General features: G+C 45.6%; 1 protein-coding gene across 4 annotated transcripts in view; it reads right to left on the bottom strand.

Annotated features, from left to right (window-relative positions):
* LOC1276821 (uncharacterized) overlaps positions 1-21,377 on the bottom strand; it is a 115,511-nt gene extending 94,134 nt beyond the window's left edge. For 2 of the 4 annotated variants that reach the window (XM_061644351.1, XM_061644354.1), the window contains exons 1-2: positions 21,230-21,377; positions 19,173-19,490 (exon numbers count right to left, since the gene is read on the bottom strand). The gene's annotated coding sequence lies outside the window, so the exon portion shown is untranslated. Of the gene's footprint in view, positions 1-19,172; positions 19,491-20,936 lie in introns of all 4 variants that reach the window. The other 2 variants (XM_061644353.1, XM_061644352.1) reach the window with 2 other exon arrangements.
* Positions 21,378-21,597: the final 220 nt, after the last annotated feature.

Raw genomic sequence — 21,597 nt, 5'->3', positions numbered from 1 at the left:
TACGGTATGAGCGAAGCATCTTCCTTTCCTTCGAGGAAGTGCAAACTCGTTTCGCAAGTATAATGACCACACCAGGGGCGCGGTGAATCGATACTGTGTCTGGGAGCACTGGGGTCTGGGAGGCACTGGCAGACAGAGCCAGCCGGGCTGAAGCTTCATAAATCTTCAATATGTTTGCAAAAGTGTAACAATGTGTACATGGCTGATGTGCGCGTGGGTGAACGGGTGGGAGTGGTGATCGGGTTTATGACCAGACGCGCTAAAGCGCTTGTCGATACTTTCTTGTTTATGGTCGGCCACTAACTTGGGCGGTCGGTGTCGCTTTTCGAATGAATTTGAAGTTTCTGTCTGTCGGAAAACTCGCTTGGTTATGCCGTTGTCTGTTTATGGTAATGTCAGTAGCAAGTTATAAATAAATTATCCTTCACGTTGTAAGTAGCTTAAGTATTAAAGGATGAGTGAAATTTATTTTTTATTCATGTTTTAGGTATTTGTATGTTTATGGAAAAAAGGATAGGCTGATTTCTGTTGAAACAAAAATATATTTTTATTTAATTGCTCAGAATCGCTACACGCGTGGCTCATAGAATGTTTGAATCATGCAGATGCTTGCTTAGTCACTCTAAAGGTGACTTTCATCTAAGCAAATAATTATAATTAAATTTGCAACATATTAGATGTTCTTTATATAAAAAATCCATTAAAATTATATGAAAGCTTAGGCTCTTAACAAACTAGAATTAAATTGTATGACAATGTTTCAGTATTAAGGCCGGGCTACATTGATCGTACTCGCAAGCGTAATTTTGATTTTCACTAGCGCATCTGGCGGTGGCTGACCGAAGCATTTTGCCAAACAATTTGGAGCTGCTCCAGAACATACGTTATTTTTCCATATTTTTAGCTTAATTCGGAGGAGAAAAGTTCTGTAAAACGTAGATACACATGTTTTGCACGCATTGCATCCATTTTTGCAATGGAAAACGATGGAAAAACTACTTAATTTTGAGATCCGGCATAACCATTCCCTGGATGACCAAAAATAGCTTCCACCAGTCGCCGCCAGATGCGCTAGTGAAAATCAAAATTACGCTTGCGAGTACGATCAATGTAGCCCGGCCTTTAGAATAACAAAATTTGATTGAATAAATTGAACTTCATACTCAATATCCATCAAACAACAATACATAAATCTTCAAATATAAGTTTCTTTAAATGTTCAAAAGCTCTACCAAAAACCGTTTAGCTTAAGTTGCGCTATAAGCTATTTAAATGAGCTAACACAATCCCGTAATGACGATTGTTTTCCAATTGCAGCCATTATGATGGAATGAAATTCCAAATTCCCCCTCCAAGCGATTGGCGCCATTTTCCACGTACGAACGTACGCTACGCTGCACGCAAGCAGAATGCGAAAAAAAAAGAATCACTACCAAACGCGTTTACAAGGGGCATCCGAAATAGAGAGCACGCTGCGCCATTTCCGAACGGCGTGTACCGATGAAGCTCTAAATCAATATTACGATTCTTCCACCAGCTTACATAAAATCACAACGTGTAGCCCGTTGGCTACCCATGCTCCAAGTGCCTGCCACAGCGTTTTGGGGTCGGTAGAGCGCGGAACTTACGTAGATACACACTTCACCGTACCGGAACCGTACCGTACCACATCCACACACGGGTACTTCATCATTGACATCGAACCAGACGGAATTTCGAACTCCCGGAAGTCGCTCACTCACCAACTCCGCACGGGGAAGGACTAGTAAGGATGCTTCTGTAGGGGGTGTGTTTGCTGCGAATACTTGAACAGCAGCACCAGAGTGAAAAGCGTACAAATAGTACGTCCAGAGCAGTAGAACGTCTTACCGCCATCACTGTCTAAAGGCTGCACGTAACACGTATGGCAAAAGGGCTCACCAAAACGAAACCAAACGATCCAGGCGAACTGTCGAACGGATCATTCAAAGCGTGCCGTCAGCGTACCGGGAGGCCGTTTCAAATATGCGTGCCTGATCCTGCCCGAAAAGGGGTAGCCTAGTTGGTGTACTTGCTTTTTTGTTCGTGACTTCAATTTCTTCTAGCGAAATTCAGTGTCTGTTCCAAAACGTTCAGAAACGGATTCATTTCCGCTTCGGCATAAACAAGATGCTTTATACCTAGACCTGGCTGCCCGGAATGTGAAGTGATGCTAGTGTACCGGGTGAGTGAAGTGAGCGTGCAATGCAAACCCGTAAAAAGGGATTTGATTTTCTGAGCACATTTACAATCGTCTCGGTGAATGCGTTTTGTGACCAAGCTCTTGATCCATGATCGTAATTTACTGCTGATTTATCGGCATGACGTTTAATAAAGCCGCTCAAGCCAGCAATTGGCAGCAAAGTAGGGTTCGTTTAATAAATCTATCACTCACAAGGTTTTATACCACTAAAGGTAGGGAGTACTCTTACTGTTAGTAAAACATTTAAAGTTATTTACGTTTCCACACATCACCCGAAACCTTCAATGAATAATGTTAATTAAATATTTTTAGTACAAAACCGAGCTGTCTTCGCACATCACCACATCATTGCCTGGCGAGTGTCAAACACTTTAAAACAATTAGCGCAACGCAAATTGAATGTTCACCGGGGGTGCAGCAGGCAAACAGGTGCTTATTTCATCAATGTTAATGCGCATCCATCAATTAGCTGACATTTCAATGAAAAATTAATTAACACGCCATGGCACCCGGAATGCTCTCCATACCGACGGAGTGTATGCATCGATCAAACGGTCGTTTGGTTGACTAACTACCGCTCACAATTTGTTTCGAAACATTCACGCTATGCAGGCATGATGAGGCACACAGTTAAATACCAAAGCTACTAAAAGGAGCAGAATATTCATCTTAAACCATTCGACAAAGGGTAAAAATGGAAACTTTCAGCCAGTGTTTCTACTCTGCTGTACAATGGATGATAGAAAGACGTTTTTCCTATGCATTCCCAAGGTAGGAATGCAATACATTGGGGCGTAGGTACGTTCCAATGCATCACCGAGCACCTTATTGTGCAAAGAAAGTGATAAATTGCGTTTCATTCTTGAAAGCACACATACACACTGCATGACTTTGGCTTCAGGATGTGAGGGAACTTTATCCATCTAAAAACTTGAAAATAAAAGCTCCATTGTGCTTCTTTTCCGTAGATAAAACTGATGATGATGATGATGGTGATGAAAAGCAAACAGCTTAAACATTTCTCAAACGCACTGTATCCGACAGGTCTCTGTGGTGCATTTTTGAAGTGCTGCATCCTGCAACTGTTCTGGCGCGGTTGCGTGCCCCGATTTTTGCTTTTAGCTGTCTATCATCGTGGTGTGGTGCATATTTACACTTAAAATACTGCACCAGCAGGAAGTTTTGGTGATTAATCAAACGTATGATTCATAGTAGGCATGGGCAAAACGATTCTTTTCACCGAACGCGAACGAACTAGTTCGCTCACCAAAAAGAACCGAACGCGAACGACGATTCTTTCGTTCTTTGTTTCATGGGGTTTTTATTCACAAAAAACGCTCGTTGTCTTTTTCATTTACCCACCATAGACGCATACTGTAGCCAAAGAAGTACTCATTCTGCGGTTGAAACCAATAATTTAAAAACATTAAACACTCGACTGATCTGGTCAACACAATCCATCGCAAAACCGACCAAAAACTAGCATGTAAAAAACTAATACGAGCAAAAATGTCTCCTGCATATATTGTACCCCATGCCTTATACACACTTAAGGATTCTATTTTAAAAAAAAACTACTTAAATATGGATCAACATGATGAGCGCAATCAATTCAGTTCAGTTTATTCGCGAACAATGACAAATCCGTTTGAACGGGCTCGATCTATTGAATTGTATAGGTATAATGTCCATACCAACAGAACACAGATCGAACACAAATGAGCCAGTTCGAACGCGTTCGATGAATTCAGTCGTATAGATACGATTTCCACACCAACAGCACACGTATCGAACACTGCTGGACAAATTCGACGGCGTTCGAGGAATTGAGTTGTATGGGTACGATTTCAACACCAACAGGGTACATTTTGATCTCTGACGACCCGTTCGCACGGTGCGAGAAAGAGCGAGAAAGCAATGGCTGGTATTATTGAATCCGTTCGTAGCGGGAACGTACGGCGCTCACATGAAATTCTAGGGATGGCAACACATTTCTTGAGCCCGCTCCTACAACGCCGCGGTGAATAACTGTAGCAACCATCTAGTACGTTAGGAAAATGAGTGTCGGGACGTACGCCGCCGCTACGAACGGATTCAATAATACCATCCAATATGATTTTGCACGTTTCATTACATTGGCTGGTATTATTGAATCCGTTCGTAGCGGCGGCGCACGTCCTGACACTCATTTTCCTAACTTACTAGATGGTTGCTACAGTTATTCACCGCGGCGTTGTAGGACCGGGCTCAAGAAATGTGTTGCCATCCCTAGAATTTTATGCGAGCGCCGTACGTTCCCGCTACGAACGGATTCAATAATATCAGCCATTACATTTATGTGAGCCGTCGAACACTGAACGGAACGTTCGAACGCGTTCGGTGTAGTCAGTTTCTTCCAAAAGTCCTGGTCGTTCTTTTTGCTAAGAACCTCGTTCGTTCGTGCACTTTACCGAACTGTTCGAACGGTGCGATTCTCGTTCATTTTACACATGCCTAATTCATAGTGTGGCAAAAAGAACGACGTTGGTTTTGTCTGTTTTTGTTAGAAACGTTTGCATCTCCCGTGAAGGCACCGATGGGATCGTCTTCACGTTTCAGAGTCTTTTTAAAGCGACAAATGAGTGGTTGATGTAGTTGTGAAAGCAATAAATCATAATTATTATTAAATGGAAAATAGAAGATGAGCAACATTTTTTTTTTGTAATAAAGTTTCACAGCAACATACGTTTTTGGACCACCAAGCTCAGCTGAAACCTGTTCTTCAGCATGATCACAGCTGACTTGCTTACTTCGATTACTTGAACGATTTCAAAACACATTTGCGCAACCCATATACCCAATAAAGCAACGAAAAATTACACATTCATAGAAAACAAGATGCCCCTTTCACTGACACAAACATGCTTCCCCAGCAACGTCATGACTGCAGGCCTTTTGTCGTACCATTTTGTCCCTTTTTTGGAGGGACACGGGGGGGGGGGGGGGGATTTGAAATTGTCAACCTCATTGCAGCTGCACCCGACCAACCAGCTCAATCGCTGGGAAACTTACAAGCGATCATCATACATTGCTTGCATCCCGTCCAAACATGCTCAGACGACGCGGAAGTAAACGTTTGTTCGTGTGTGTGTGTGTGTGTGTGTGTGTGTGTGTGTGTGTGTGTGTGTGTGTGTAGTACGAAACGCAAAACCCGCTTCCGGAACTGGAAGAAGCGTAACTGCAAGACACGGTCGGTTGCCTGGCAGGAGAGAGTGAAGTAAATCAATATGCAATCGTTTCTGCTGCTGCTGCTGCTGCTGCTGCTGCTCCAAAGTGGTGGCACTATCTGTATGAGAATATGTGTGTATTGACAATTTGAAGCACAAATGGGTATTTTTCATTGATATGAGATTTCGGGAGGCAAAAAGAGAAGTATAGAAAGGAAGGAAAGACATGCAGGATAAAATTGCACCACTTTAGATAGAGCCCGCTGCCTCGCCCGGGCAAGATCATGATGCTTCGATTATTGAGAAACAATGCCAAAAGTGCTGCCGTATATGTGTGTGTGTGTGTAGGTCTACCGTTGCAAAGTGCAATATTGCCATTGTTATCCTGACTGCAGTGCAGTATGCATTTCATTATGCATTGGCCCATGATTATGATTGCATGTGCAGGGGTAGATTGCAAGCCAAAATGGGTAGAACAATGTATCCGAGACAGTCCAATGTGCCGCTACCGTCTCCACTGGATGGATAAAATGCAACCCAGTCTGATTTTACGGCACCACCCACTTGGGAAGTAGAGAGACAGACAGAGAGAGAGAGAGAGAAAGGTAAGCAGGTGCAGCAAACACGAATGACAAACATACAAGGTAATAATACTCTATTACTATTACACTCACAAAACCACCTCCCGCCAACCATTCGCAGCATGGTGGAGCTTACTGTCGAGAATTGCCCGTAGGCAGGGCGCTTTGTTTGAACTTTTAATTGCCTGTGCTGGGCCGTAAAGCAAGAATTATTTCGCAGCCCCATTCGCCCCACGGTAAGATGGATCGTATCGCTGTAATCGCAAACTAACCAGCAGCAAAGCAAGGGGGCAAGTGCAGTTTGAAGGCAGCAGCAGTAGGAAAATTCAATTACACACACCACAAAAGCATGCGGGCAAGCAGTAATGGGGCAGCTCGCAACAGCATGTGTCAGCACATGCCAGTATGTTGGGCTCGGACGGGGTGGCTTCGCTTATGCACCAGTTGGCAAATGAATTTCGAGTGTAAATTGAGCAAAAATGGAAATTTCTAGCTGGGGATAACAAAAAAAAATGCTCCACCGAACGGAAGCTTCCTGGTGCTACAGTTTTTACTTGCAGCTAAAATCGCACTATGCAGAAAGCGTTGGTAGTTGGATCGATTTCATTGGACGTCTGTTCCTGTATGTGTGCAAATATAAAAAGCGAGTGAAAAATGCCACCCCAAACGTGTAGGATTTTGTTTCAATTTCTCAAAATCCTTTATTTCGAGCGGCGAGAGCTTTGGCCGAGCGTTCTGCCTCCGCACACAAAATGGACTGAAATGCAAAGCTGTGTAAAACGCTCGTTTACCGGTGACACACGAGACACATAGCGAAACGTTCGTCCAAAACTGTCCCAATGTGCCTCTGGGCTGTAGGTAACCGTGTGTGTGTCTGTGTCCTGTGTGACTATGGTAACGCGCACAGCAATCCAGTGCTGCGTGAGACAGTGCTGGGCTGTTGGCGAACCAAAAAAAAAAACGACTTTCAAAATAAAAGAGCAAACAGATAAAATGATTTTTCAGCGAAGTATTCCCAATTTTTTTTGGTAGCACATTTTTGCTCAAAAGCTCGCGCAAATCAGTGTGCAAAGGAAGACATTAAACCGGATACATCTCACATCACGGGTGCGCGTTCAGCGTGGTGGCCAACCAACTAAAGGTGAGCAGACAGAGGACATCCGAGACATGCGAATATTTGCCGGTCTCCTTTTTTTTTTGGTTTTTTTTTTGCCGGTTTTATTTTAGTAATCTAGATTCAGAATAGCATTTTAATGTTTGTTTGACGTGGGAGGAAGCAAAAAAAACGAAAACACCACAGTGTGCACGTGCCAGTATTTGTCGTTGCTAGGGCAAGTGAAAATTGAAACGTTCGTACGTACCGTACACGTGCCTTAAAATGGTGAGGACGAAAATGGTGCACCGTCGTGCACACCGTTGTGCTCGTACACACCACCGCGTGCATTATGGTGCGGGCACAATTCAACGCTAAACGGTAATGCCACTACACTGGAATAAGATGAGTACACCACACCAAAACTGAAAGAAAAAGAAACGTGACAGGCTTTTTTCTTCTGCTCGTTGCTGCTCATTCATATACATTGCATCAGACGCAAATCAAATAAAGCATGAAGCGAAGAGGCAAATGTCTCCATTGTGTTGCTTATCAGCGATGAAACGGACGAAACAGAGGCTGCGAGTCAATGTGTGTGTGCTTCTACTACCACTACCATCACCACCACCACCATTCATTCGCTACAATACAATACACCCCTGGGACGGCCTGCTTTGATGGGAAGGGGCAATAGTTTTCACAAAAGCCTACCAGCAGGCTGAGCTACCGGGCGTCTCCATCGAGCTTTGGTGCCGTACTGTAACAGGAAAAATGGCTGCTAACGATGGGCTACCGTTCTGCTGCTGCTGCTGCTGCATATGGAAAACATTCTCTCTCTCTCCTATAGTGCCACTGATATTCGAACAGTGATTTGATGTGAATAGAAACCCCCACCGGAGCCCGGGCAGGCAGGCAGGCAGCCCGAACCAGTGAGCAAAATAAATATAGAATGCATCTTACACGCTCTGCGGATTGCATACACAACGGGCCTGAGCGGTGAAGGTGCGCAGTATGGTAAAGCGCTTACCGATGGCATGGTACCGATGGCAACCCGGGGCTGTTTCCCCCTTTAGTTTGCTCGAAACACGGTGGAAATTGTGCACCGCATCGCATCACGCCCGGGATGACAGGGCTGGGCGGGCCCGGGAGACAGCTGTTGACAGCGCATGATACGGTGCGGTACGGTGTGCAGTTGCAATTTTGTCTTCCTGCTGCCGGCAGTACCATCGGAAGCAAGAATAAATGGCCAAGCAAATTGACTTTATTATCATATTCGCAAGATCATTCGCACAGCGTGTGCCGCCGGTTGCGTCTTTCCGTGCGCGATGATTTCTGTGGGGAATTGCTGCTGCTGCGGAGCACTCTTTCTGTGCGAGCCGTAGCTATTCTTTGAGAATATGATTGCTAAATATTGGTGGAAATTTTGCTGAAGGTCAAAGAAATAGTTTGTAAAAGTAGTAAGTAAGTAACATGAAAAGTTGGAATAATATTTAGCATGCTATAATTGTATAGAAACCGATGTTCAGCTATTGTATGGTCATTCAAAATGCATTATATATTATTATATGTATCTTTTTATTATGTACCATAGAATTTGGAGCTTTATAAGTGTTTGTTATTATTGAAAAGAATCACTTCGCCCGATTGCGTCGGCAAACTAATCAATGCTCTAGCTTAGAATTATGGCATTGTTTCTTCAAGCGGTTCCAAGAAATGTTCAAGACTTGATACACATAAAAAGGCAGCAACTTTTTCAAGATTTCAAGAACCACGAGTGAACCACGATACTCAGGAAAATTCATTTTTCCGACGTATGTAAGCATATTTTGTTCTATCCTTTCCTTCATGACATTGTACACCTTCGCACTAGCCCGCGCGCATCCCGAAACTCCCGAACCCGAACCGAAGAATGCATGGTTGTGTCACCCGTGCTCCAGATCACATGGTTGGAATCTAATCTACCTGATGCGCCCTTGACGAAAGCAACAGCCGTGAATAGTTGTTTGATGGTTGCTGCTGCTGCTCAAGACGTGCCCGAGGTGAACTAAGAAACGCTAGAGCGATGTTGTACGTCCCTTTAACTTTTTTGGACCCCTTTTCACGAAACTGAACGCAATGCGCTGTGTCATTCCACCACAGATGCAGATGTTTGCGTCAAGTGGTTACAATAACAAAGACGCAGCCCAGTTTGGCCGTTACTTCAAATGCTGTTGTTGTGGAGAAATTGTTAAACATATTGTGTCCTTATCTTACGAGGGGAAGGAAGAAAAAACCGCCGCACACATTCCTAGAACATGCATGGCTGCATACTACTGTGGAACTATGGAGAAATACAGCAAAAAAGGATCACAAGATGGAAACAAACATCTACCGTCGGATGCCAACGCAAAGCAGGGCCATCTTTCTGCTGTCCTTTGTTGGATTAGCTCTTGAGACGGAAAAAGCTCAAACGAATAATGCAAAAGCAAACAATTTCTTCCCGAGTGGTGCTCCATCCGCTCGGAGGGTTAAGCAGTGCTATAAGCAGTGCATGTAATACCTTTCTTTTTTTTAGAAATGCGCGCAGATTTTAACATTTTTGAGTAGCACTGCTCAAACAAACCGTTCCATGATCCATATCTTACAAGAGTCCTGAAAATGAAATTTCATCCTCCGTTTTCATCCTCTTCCAATCCATACTATCCTCCCTGTCGTCCATCACGTTAGTTACCGTCTATAAATAGTGCCAATACTGTCCATACCTACTCGATCTCAACAGTCGTTTTCTCCCATTTCAAAAGCTCACTTTCATTCACTTTCGAACTGTCGAACGGCGTGACAGTTATCCGAACCCAGACCCTGCTCACAACCTTTGACAGAGTGCTTTAAAGCTGCCTCCAACCACCTTCGCTTGCAGCGTCAGTATTTTTCCTTCCTCCACAAACACAGCTGGTGAAATAAATCGCATTTTAAGCGCATTATCCCATCAGCGTGTTGTTGAACAAGCTTGAAAGGGTTCACTACACTATCGCCAACCGTCAAGATGATGTGCTTAGACAAGACAAGCTACAGCTACTGCTAGGAGCGCTGCTTATTATTGTACCTCGGTTTATAACTGTCCACCACGAATGGAGCCTCATTACTTATGTAGGCAATTCCGCTGAGTAGCTCCGGAGTAGTTGCCGGAAACCAGCTTCTTAACAGAGTTTATTGCCTTCACCGCCGGCTCCGCCGGTTTGGCGTTTGATTTCGCCTGCTTGGTTTCTTAAGGTACGCTCACGCGAGCGAGCAAACGAGCCTTTTACATCGGTACACCGGATGAAGGCGAGCATAAACTTGCTTTATTTATACGGCACTAGGCAAAGGGAATCTTTTCCGAGCGTCTTTGGCGCGGAGTGCTTCCATTCCCAGGGTAGCAAATGCTGCACGCGTTCCTTCATTTCCTGTGCATCAATTCGATACTTTATAGCGCATAGTGAAACTTCACTTCCTGCGTTCCGATTTGCGAGATGCGGTAACATTCGGCGAACTGTTCGTAGATATTTTGCTGTTGTCGGTGCATTGTTTTGCTTCCGGCTGGAATAAATTTGCCCTTGTTTTGTCGTAACGCAATGTAGAGCCCTTACCCGCAAAACAAAACATTCTTGATTCCCGGTATGTGAGAGCACGCACGTCATAAATGGATGAGCAAACACGTTGGAAGATGCACTTTGCCGTTTGAAGTTTCACATTGATATGCATGTTTCGGGCAGGATTTTAGTATGAAACTCCCCGAATGGTTTTGTGTCAGAGCTGGTTTTTCACGAAATTATCAGTTCGCAAACAACTTTTCTGAGCTATAGTGTACGCAATCTTCTGAGAACAAATGCGGCATACAAGGAGGAAAATGAAGTAAGACAAGGTATTTCAAAGTTGAGCAATGTTTGCCCCAGAAGCCATTGAGAGGAGGTATTAATTTCCATGAACTTTTGAAGCTTTTGTTTCCAATTCCACGTATTGTTTGGTAATTGTTTCCTTCTATCGACTTTGTTGCCTTGTAGAAGGGAAGCACAATACGATGCTAGTGCTATGGTTTTATCCGTAGCGTAATTTTGCGAAACTTGAAGACTGGTAATTAAAGCGAGCTTCCAAGTAGAGCATCACGGCCCAAAGCATCGACTCTTTGTGTGGATTCTTGAACTTTATAATTTTTTTAACAGTAGATGTATTGATAAATCAACCCAATATTCAATCATTATAGGGTTGTCTCTTGCTCATAGAATTTTTCTACATTTATTAAATAATAAATACTACAAGAATGCCTATCTGATGAGTCCTCTTAAGCTGGGTGACTGTCAAAGGTTTCCTCCATGGCAACGAAAAAAAAAACGATAAGCCCTACTTTAGATAGTTATATCGTACCCTTCCAACCAAAGCTAAAAATAGACTTCCCAAAAATATCGGCATTATATTCTTCAAAGATAATTCGAAGCGGTGTTCAAGGAAGCATTAGATAAGCTCCTGGTAATTACTTCTACCATCCGTCTAGAGTAAAGTGGCTTATTTACTGAGAAAAAGCATAAACCACCATCACCATGCCAACAGGACAGCCGATTGTAAACATTGCAAAAACACCCTCACAAACACACACACACACGCACACACGATTCAAGGAAGCTTCCCAAGCAGTGAATCAATTTCTCCGGTGTGGTTTTTAATCCAATAAGCGAATACACGCATCGTATCGCTAGACACTTACTCCACAAAGCGTCCCCACGTCCCAGCGACCGGTCGGCCGGGGTTCATAATTTATCCGATTTGCGCCAGAAAACATCATGCACCAAACTCCTTCTCCTTGTCCTTTTGTGCTTCGGCTAGAGCCAAGCCCCAGAACCGATCAACCTTCACACCCGGCGTGCCGCAGCATCCGCACGCAACACACACACACACACGCAGTACTCATTTCATTAAAATTCAAACAGATTATGGTGAGCCATCCCAAAAGTGATCAGCCGTAACGCGTTGACACGAATGTCAAGCACTGTGCACGAAAACTTTCTCTCGAACCCGCTCCTTCTCTCTCTCTCTCTCACACACACACAACCACGCTCTACCTCTTTCTCGTTCCATCTACACGCTCGCTCGACTAGATACACAATGAGGAAACTTTGTGTGCCTACAAGCAGGGGGGGAGAGGGGATCCCCCAAACCAACCACGCGTGTGTTTGGTGTGGGTGCGCGCGTGTTTGTACCAACCACAACGCAACGGACGCAACGTGACTCACATGGTAAGCGAGTTTTTGCCACTCGCTGCCACCACTACACGGTACGGCAAATATGTTTTGCCCGCGCAGATTCTCTATCAGCACGTCAGCACGCTTCCGCTTCCGTCCCTTGTCCCTTGCGACATCTCTGGCAAAAACTCCTGTCACCCCGGGCGAGTGGAAAGGGGAAACAGGAAATGGAAGCGCCCGGGGAAACTAACACGATGTGAAGGATGTTGGCCAAAGAGTTGGACCCGGCCGGCCGGTTACATCGGCGAAAGTGTAGCCGGTTAGGCCCGGCCTAACTTTGTCATTCTACTGTAATGAAGATGGTGCGGGGGAAGCGGGGGTCCTGGTGAATTCCTATCTCGTGCTTCCCTATCCGACAGTTCGCGGTTGGCCCAAAACCCCTGCGTTCCATCAGGATGTGTAAAACTTTTGTGTCAAGATGTGCCCGTTTCGCAAGGGTTTTGCGCTAAACTTGGGTCACCAAAGTGCACGTCCGCACGACGCACGGCGTACGACCGACCGAGCCATTGGAAGCCACTCGGTTCGAGAAGTTGCGGATCACGGTGATCCTCCTGTCAATGCTGGTCGTCGCATCGCTTTCGCAAGATAAGCCATACAGCCGTACAGCACAAGACGTTGCCATCGTCCTTGCCGTAAGCCGTGGGAGGACACATATTTCGAGCACCTCTATGCCCACTTGTGCCGAACAGGGCCGGCGGACGGGGAGGAGAAAACCTTCGCTTCAGCACAGGTCAAGTTGAGCACACCGTCCACTCGTCCACTCGCCCCGTGAGCCGTGCAAGAAATCGCACAAATCACGACCATCGGAAGATGTGGTCGCCTTGCACGGCAAAACTAATAAATTGCATACTTGAGTTGCGCTGAGCGTAAGGATAAGCTGCGTCCGTGACTGGGGGCAACGGTTTCGCGAGGACGTCCTCGGATGCGAAAACGCCGGGGCGCCAAGGCAACGACCTATGCGACAAAATTATGAAATCGTTAAACTAAATTAAAGTTACGACCGCTCGTCATAACTGGCCACTTAAAAGTTGTGATAAAGCAGTCGCCCGCCCGCGCAACACGGGGGGGGGGGAGCTTTGTGATGAGTGGCAGGGCCACTAACACACGACCATGCGGTGCGTCCGGCCCGGCCATCAGAACCCATCAGGTCCCAGGTGTATCGTAAGGTCGGTTTGGCAAAACGTTCGCTCATCCGCGGACACAAGCAGCTCGATGTTGCTGATGTATGCTCTCGGAAGATAGGTGGAGAGCGTCGTCTGAACACAGGGAAAAAAAAAACACACACACACAGATATCCAGAATTGTCAAGCATTGGCATTTTAATGGCATCCCGTCTACTCGGGGAGAGCTACGTACGCTTTGGGAAAGTTGGGAAGCTTTTTACCCACCCAACTTGACATGGAAGCCCTTTCCCGGGGCTTGCGCTACCTCCTGGCTGCACGATCTCATCATCGTAATCTTCACTGGCGCGGATGAAATGAAAGTCATTAAAGTTGGTCCAGGTCTTCGGGCAAGGATTGCGGTCACAAACCGGATCACAGGCGCTCACAAGCGGTGGGTTTTAATGAAAAATGTATTATCTTGCTGTTGCTCCCGCTAGCTCTAGTGTGGGGCCACGTTTTATGAGCAAGGCTTTTGATGCTGTAAGTGCGATCTTACACCGGTACTGATAAACGGGGTCAGAGCGTTTTACGACCACCGTGTGTGTGTGTGTGTGATGTAGTTTTGCGTTTTTGAAATTGTAATGCCTGGCACTACAATGGAGCTCGATCGTAAAACGCGCGTATGATGGCGCGAGGGCTCTGGTTTATCTTTTCTCCTAATCCTGGGCCGTGAATGGGGTTGCTAGAGATATAAATGTATTTCAATGATAGTTGATAAGAGTGTTCTGTGTGAGGGGGCAGTGCACTTGAAGGCGTGTACACTGCAGAATCTAGGTAATGTAATGTCCGCAAGTTATATTCATGTAGTTGTAGCATATCTGCTATACAGAACTTATTATAATACACACTATCAGCTATAGACACATTCGAAAGCCAAATCACACCATCGCAACACATACACACCCGGAAGAGCTCAGGCCACACCGTTCATATAAACACAATTGTGACACACTTTTCAGGACCAAACGAAACGTACATCATAAGCAGGATCATTTTTGCATTATAACCCAAAGCAGAAACAGTATATGAGTTAAACCCAAAACAGGAACCTAGTAACAAGAACCATCGTTCTTGTCAACAAAAGACAAACGTAACTAGCTGAGTGAAAACAATAACTTTCCAACATACAACCCGGAACCAAAGGTGCGAAACCTTTAACTTCATTTGAGTATAAATAAAATCAACTCCGATCATGGCAGGTCAGATTCGTTCGGACTGTCAGGATAGGACTATGCCCATCCTACATCTATCGACTTCTCATTTAAAGAGTTTAGTTATGTCCCCCTGTCCAAGGTAAGGCCTCTAAACTTCAACGTTTCCAGTAAGGGAAACCTCCTAAAGGTTTCTATGATCGCCTGGACGATCAAGTGTCGAAAGTCCGTTTCGAAACATGGCAATCATCCCAAAATCGAACAAACCGTGACTACCTCAAAACATACCACATAGTGTTTCGTTCTTATGTCTAAATCTGTTTGACATTTGTGGAACCCCAAATCTTCAATAAATATGCAACAACACATTTCAACTGACATCCATAAGTGTTGGCTGTCTTCAAACAGACATCTAATGCTTTAAAATCACTTTGAAACATGTCTCGTTCGCACGAGCGATGGCAACTAATCAGCATACTTTGCTGCTAGTACTTTATTGCCCGTCCTGCTTAGAACAAAACCATTCCCAGCTTCCAGCTTATCCGTCTCCTTGCACTACCAGTACCCTAAACTAAAAGCATTTTGTCAGTGCTAATGCATATGACGCCATTTCCATTCAAATAACGGCATTCTGATCCCTGACACTTACTACAGGGCATCAGACTTCCCTGCATTCCCCTCGCTAAGCTGCCGCGTTACGTTCGCTGCGTTACATGTTTGCCGAAAACTTTCAGCATGAGCGCAAATTTGAATTTTGCGTGACTTTCGACTATGTTGTTTGGTGGCACTTTGCCGGAACGGTCACGCTTCGTTGATTGAGCGCTCCGTTAGCGGTAGCTCACTTCCCGCTTCCCGCTCTAGCTGCTTTTGAGTGGCAGTCCCAGGAGCGTGTGTGCGCGCTCAATGAAGGGAAAGTTGTGTTTTTTCTTCTTTTTTTGGGTTTTGTTTCGTTTGTCATACATCATACTCCCGCTGGCGTTGAATTTCCCGCGGGAAATCAGGGCTACGATGTGCTGATGGCGATAACATTGACTTATGGTCGATTTACACGACGCTTGGGGTTGTGTGTGAGGGCAGGCGGGGAAGCAGGTGAGCAGCGATAGCAAATCATTCCGCTCACTAAATTAGCCATGTTTATTAATGTGTGTGACTTATGAATATGCCGAGCCGGGTTAATGCCGATCGGTGCTGCCAGCTTCGCTAATGGAGGGCTGGCAGTATTTGGAGGTGGAAATGCAAATGCAGTAGTTTATAATCATGAAGCTTTTTTGTTTATTGCAAGCTACCCTTTGGGTGCGATATAAATTAGCTGGCTGTGTTGGATGGAGCATCCAAAAAGGGCTTCCAAGAATTTATTGAATTTCAATATCGGTAGCTGATCTGCTGATCGATCAATCAGGCAGCATAATTTATGATTAATGGAACCAATTTCAAAAACGTTTTCAGTAATTATTTAAGCTCAAAGCGCTCAAGATTAAAGCTGACAAAACATAGCATACATTCAGGCGCTAGTTTGAAATGTGAAAACAAACCTTAAAGATTCAACATCTACTGTGAAATTCACTTCTCTCTCACAGAAATCTAAACAACCATTCGCCTAGTAAGCGTTATGAGCCACCCAATCAACACCACTACAATGTTCAGCCTCTGCCCTTCAGGAACGAAACTAATCGCTCTAGTCAAGCTGCAAGTACGGAGTAAATTTATAAGGTGTCAAACATAAGACACAAAGTGTGAACCATGTAAATCGACATGCAATCACCAAGCCATAGCCACCAGGCACTGCAAAATCCGATAAGAGCAGACATCCTCGAGATCCAGACAAATCGGGTAAACAGTCTCATCCTCAAAATCACTCAACCTGCTTTGACAAACGCTGCGACAACGTTCCATCTCGAGGGACCTGTAGTAGCTGTAAGATAGATTTACGTTTGAAATTACAATTGCAATACCAATTGGGATTTGGCAAGCAGAATTGCATCCTTCCCCCTCCAGCAACCGACAATCGGATCGTGCTGATAGTGTGCTGAAAGGCAAATCAGCTTATCCAGCAAAGCTGCGCTGCACTTGTGCACTCCTAGGTACACTCCCTTGCTGTACATTCTGTCAAGGCACTGATTGCTTCGGGGGATTGTACGCCCCCCGAAAGCGTCTCCTAAAGTTCGGTGTACGTTCCCGCAACGAAGCGCCCTCCATTATGAGCGCTGTATCGAGCTGGGATCGATTTTCGAACTGCGCGACGTGGAAAGTTTCGGGAATTGGAACCAGCATGTTCGTGCAGAGCGCGCGTTATCACAACACAACTATCGATGGAGCGGGAACGGAGCCGGGATGATCTTTTTCAGACCAGCACTAGCCACGGCAGTGCCGCACAGATTAGCGACTCACCCGGCGAATACAAGGCGGTCCAAATACGGTAACATCCGCTACAAACCTCTCAAATACAGACGTCGCACGCAGACAAAGCGGGCAAAACTTTATCGTCTTTTCCTAAAAAGGGCGTTCTGTTGCGGGATGGTACAATGCAAAATTGGAATGAATATTTTCCCCTCCAACGGGGCGAAAACTTTTCCCTGCGGTTGTGGGAACTTACAAGTCACCGCCAGAACAGTGAGCCGCTGCGGTAGGAAATGAACAACTGGCAGCAACGACAGCAACGACAGCAACGGCAGCAACACCAGCACAACTCTGCCCAAAACAGCCAAACAGCCAGAAACAATGCAACACCATCGAGTGCTGCAAAACAAAAAGGGTAAAGCCACTTGGGGGACAAAAGTTTGCCAGCCCCCTTTTGAGTGCTGCAACTGTTTGCAAGGCTTTGTTGCTGTGCTCGGTTTGCAACACTTGTTTATGGCTCTTGTGCTTTCGCTCGCCAACTTTGCAGCCAAACAGGGAAGACTAGAGTATCAGTTTTGTGTTTTATTCATCAATCATTGCCCTCAGGCGCTGGAGCATTTGAAATGTGCACACACACTCACATACACACCGAAGCACGCGTTTGGACCGGTTCTGCATTTGCAATTTAAATGTATTTCACTGTGCTTGATTTATGGCTAGGACAGCAGTTGAACCTGAATGGTGTGTAATCATTTTATAATCCTTTTTTATAGCATCACGCACTTTACAAGCCAAAGCGCACCCTTCCAATCATGTATTGGAAGTGCAAAATGAACGTCAATCCCTTCCCCCAAAGCCACGCTAAGCGTTCGATTCGGTTGGTTTTTATAACTCTATAACTTTTCACGGGGGCTTATCGGGCAGAGAGCAAATAATCGTAAAATCGTCACACCTATCCAGCAGTCACGGGTGTCAGGTGTGGTACCGTTTAGTGTCAACAATATTTTTCCGATTTATGATGCGTGCCGCTTAATGAGCAAACAACACACACACAGTGGACCAAGGCGTGTACTAAGCACTCTCCATCTCTCACACCAAAACTCGTAAAGAAAAATCAAATGACTGTGTTTATGTAGCATGCACACTTACGAACCAAGTTTGCCATAAACGGCACAATGGAAGTAAAAAGAGTGAGAGAGAGGGAAAAACCGGTATATGAGATAATAAATTTCAAGTGTACCATTTAATTGCGATTTGTTGCGCTTTCTATGGTTGCAAAAGTGCCCCCAAAACAGTCCGGGGAATAGATTGCGCCTCCAAACCAAGGCGTGAGGTGTGAAAATAATTGCCTCGATGTTGCTAGCAACGATCCATTCCCCAGCGCGGAATCCCCCAAAGCGCACAAGCTGGCCAAATTATTTAAGTGAAATATTTAGCAAAAATAATACGAGCATATTGGGATTTGCCAATGGTGCTTTGGGTCGTGGAAATGGGTAGGATTTGGTTTTGCAAAAATTGAGAGCATTCATTTGGAGCCGTTTTTTTTTTGTACTCGCTCTTTGTCGCTGAGTGTGGCTCCGCTACCATTTTGGGGGGCATAATCCTTAGCGCAAATTTATGACCACTTGCAAGGACGACCGTTCCCAATGGCTAGCCCCAAACCGGGCTGGTCAACCTGATAGCCCGGTTCTTCTATTTACTTCTATGCTCAGGTGCGTTTTGTGTACGATTCCCACCCAACCGGGAACCGGGTTGGCGGTTTGGCATGTAAATATTTAACGATCTCTTGGGCAGCTCAAAACAACGGAAACAACCACACACACATACAAAATCCTCCACAAAGCTTATTTTGCTTTTCGAGCTGCAAGGGACCTTTTGGATGGCAGTGGGGAGTTTTCATTTTTTGGTACTCTGCTCACATAAAGCCACACACACACACCTACCTCTCGTGCTCATTCCCAACAGCACGTTACAGCGCTGCGAATCGTGTAGGTAAGGACAGGAAGGTAAGTTTAAAAAAAGGGCGACAAGAAGAGAGCCATGAAACGGTGAAATATAAAAATAAGCACGCTCTTCGCTTATCGCAGCACCATCCTCAGTAGGATGATTGTTCGCCCGCCCCCGCCCCCCCTCCCACGCTGTGGGTTCTTTCGTTTAGCTTCACTTACATCACGCATCCGGGGATGGGACTTCTGGGGTCTGCGGGCAGCGGCCAGCGGTTTCGATAAACACGGACGGGCGTCGCGGTGCACGACGTTAACAGCTTTTACATGTCACTTGTTTGATTAACCATCACAAACACACACACACACACACAGGCACACATACATAAGCACTCCGTGGGGCTCTCGTTGTGTGTTGTTGTTTTTATTACTTAGTAAACTACACGCTTTTCCCACTGTCACGGCAAAAGGTTCGGGTTCCAAGGGGGAAAGGTTTTGTTTTTACTTCGTTTAACGATTCCAGCACATTCCTCCGTGTGTCACCTTAATTGAAAAGATAGGAATGGGCATATGAGTGTTTACTGCACACCCGTTACTTTGCTCTCAACTTCTGATCAGTGTAATATGACATTTCATTTATTTTATGAGTTCAAATTGTTTGCATAATTTGCTTATTTATTTGTTTTTTTAATAGTTTTAGCATTTTTTTTTTTATTTTTGACCAAAAAGTAACCAAAAACCAAATTTTAATACCAATCACTAAACCGATTAAATGGAAAAGTTGTATGCCCGCCCCTCCAGCACTACCTATTTGTTCCTCCAAAAGGGATCAAAATTAAATTATATTCCAATATCCTCCAGCTAGTCGCCCGATATCTCAAACCCAGCAGGCACGTGGGCCTTAAGACCGTTCGCCCATGCTTGGCACGGGGCACAGCAAAGAAAACCCCAAAGTAAAAAGGAAAAATAAAACCTTCACACGAATGATGGGCTGATAGATGATTCAATTTGCAATGCACCGCAACACACTGGGCGCCTCCACTCGTCCTTGTCCCTGTCGGCATGGGTCCTCCCACGACGGGCATCGACGGGAGCACCGAAAACACTGGAAATAAAATCAAATCCTACCCGGCTGCTACTAACACACTCCCACACACACACACACACCTCTACACACGCAGACACAAAAGAAGGAGAAGAGGAAATATTACTCCTCCACTGGCTTGGTGGGCCCCTCCCACTCTCGCAACCAGCCAACCCACCTTTTTTATGGTGTAATAAGACTCGGTACACAATGGAAAAACGATTTTCAATGGCAGCGTTGTAAGCGCTGGAGCCGCAAAGGGAAGGAAAAATCTAATCTTCACAAAACCATCCGATCGTAAAAGGTCGTAAGTCGTCAGCGAACACACAGACGCACACGTTCACACAACTACACGCTTATTACATGCGCGTGCACACACACACACACATACATTTATATTCATCCTCAAACAATAGAGCGGAGCGGTCACAGGGCTGTAACACAAGCTCGTAGAACTATTTTTTGCTTGTTTGCAGTGCCGCTCCGCTACCAGGATATTCAACAAATCAAGAGGACATCATCAACACACACCCATATACAGACACACACACACACACACACGAAGGCATCCAGAAAAGCGCACACTTGGATGCGTTTCGAACTTCATTTGTCCTCGCCATTGTACAATGTGCACATTCAACACTTTCTCTGCTGCCGGTCGTCGTACCATATAATCGTGGGCCCGGCACCGACCGCCCTGGCAAACACCTCCCCGTACTACTACTGCCCGGGCACTCAGCGCTGGAACTTGGCGGATCGATTGATTTGCTCGTCCTTGGGCTTGTAAGGGCTTTACATTGAAGCTGTGAGCGCACGGAACGGGAGAAGCGGGCCGGTCGCAGGCCGCGGGCTGCAAACTGTCACCGGTAATCACGTTTAAATCAACACCACTTACACACACTTACACGCGATTGATCGAGCTTCCGAACTTACACTTCCTCTCCGGTGGTGCGACCGAGATGCGGGTTCGATGTTAAAGGCGAATGTTACACCCTTCACAGAATTTGCGGTTTCGATTGTTAGGGCAAGCAAATTTGCTCATCTTTCGCTCCTTTTTTATACACAGTCCTCGCGGTGAAATTGTAAGCATTTTGCCACAAAACTATACGTAAACGAAAGGGTGGAAAGGGATTTCTTTGAGCGGCAGATGAAGGTAAAAGAGCATCCGCTTACACCGCACGTAACACGCGTAACAAACCTTCTCCGCAAACCGAACCGGGGCGAGATACCGGCAACCTCCGGGGAGGTGGGATTTTTTTTTTTTTGTTATCCTTCTTCTTAACGTTAACCGGGAAAAGGATCCTCAGCGCGAGGAGTCGCGCGATCACGTCCACACGTGCGGAGGTTCACCGAGAAACTGAACGCGTCCGACGCGAAGCAGCCTCCTCGAAGCTCGGCGTTCCGAACCGAAGCGAGCATCCTTTCGCGCGTGAGTGACGTTACGCGTAACGCTATACCGTAACGCCTACTCGCCTACTGAGCGGTGGAGCACGTGCACGAGCGCACTCTTGCCTCGTGAGTGACCGTGCTGGCTATTTTTATCGCTCGCCGGGTGAGTGACGGGTG

The sequence above is a fragment of the Anopheles gambiae genome, chromosome 2 (genome assembly GCF_943734735.2).
Source record: "Anopheles gambiae chromosome 2, idAnoGambNW_F1_1, whole genome shotgun sequence".
NCBI classification, from domain to species: domain Eukaryota; kingdom Metazoa; phylum Arthropoda; class Insecta; order Diptera; family Culicidae; genus Anopheles; species Anopheles gambiae.
This window is presented reverse-complemented; position numbering and strand designations above follow the sequence as displayed.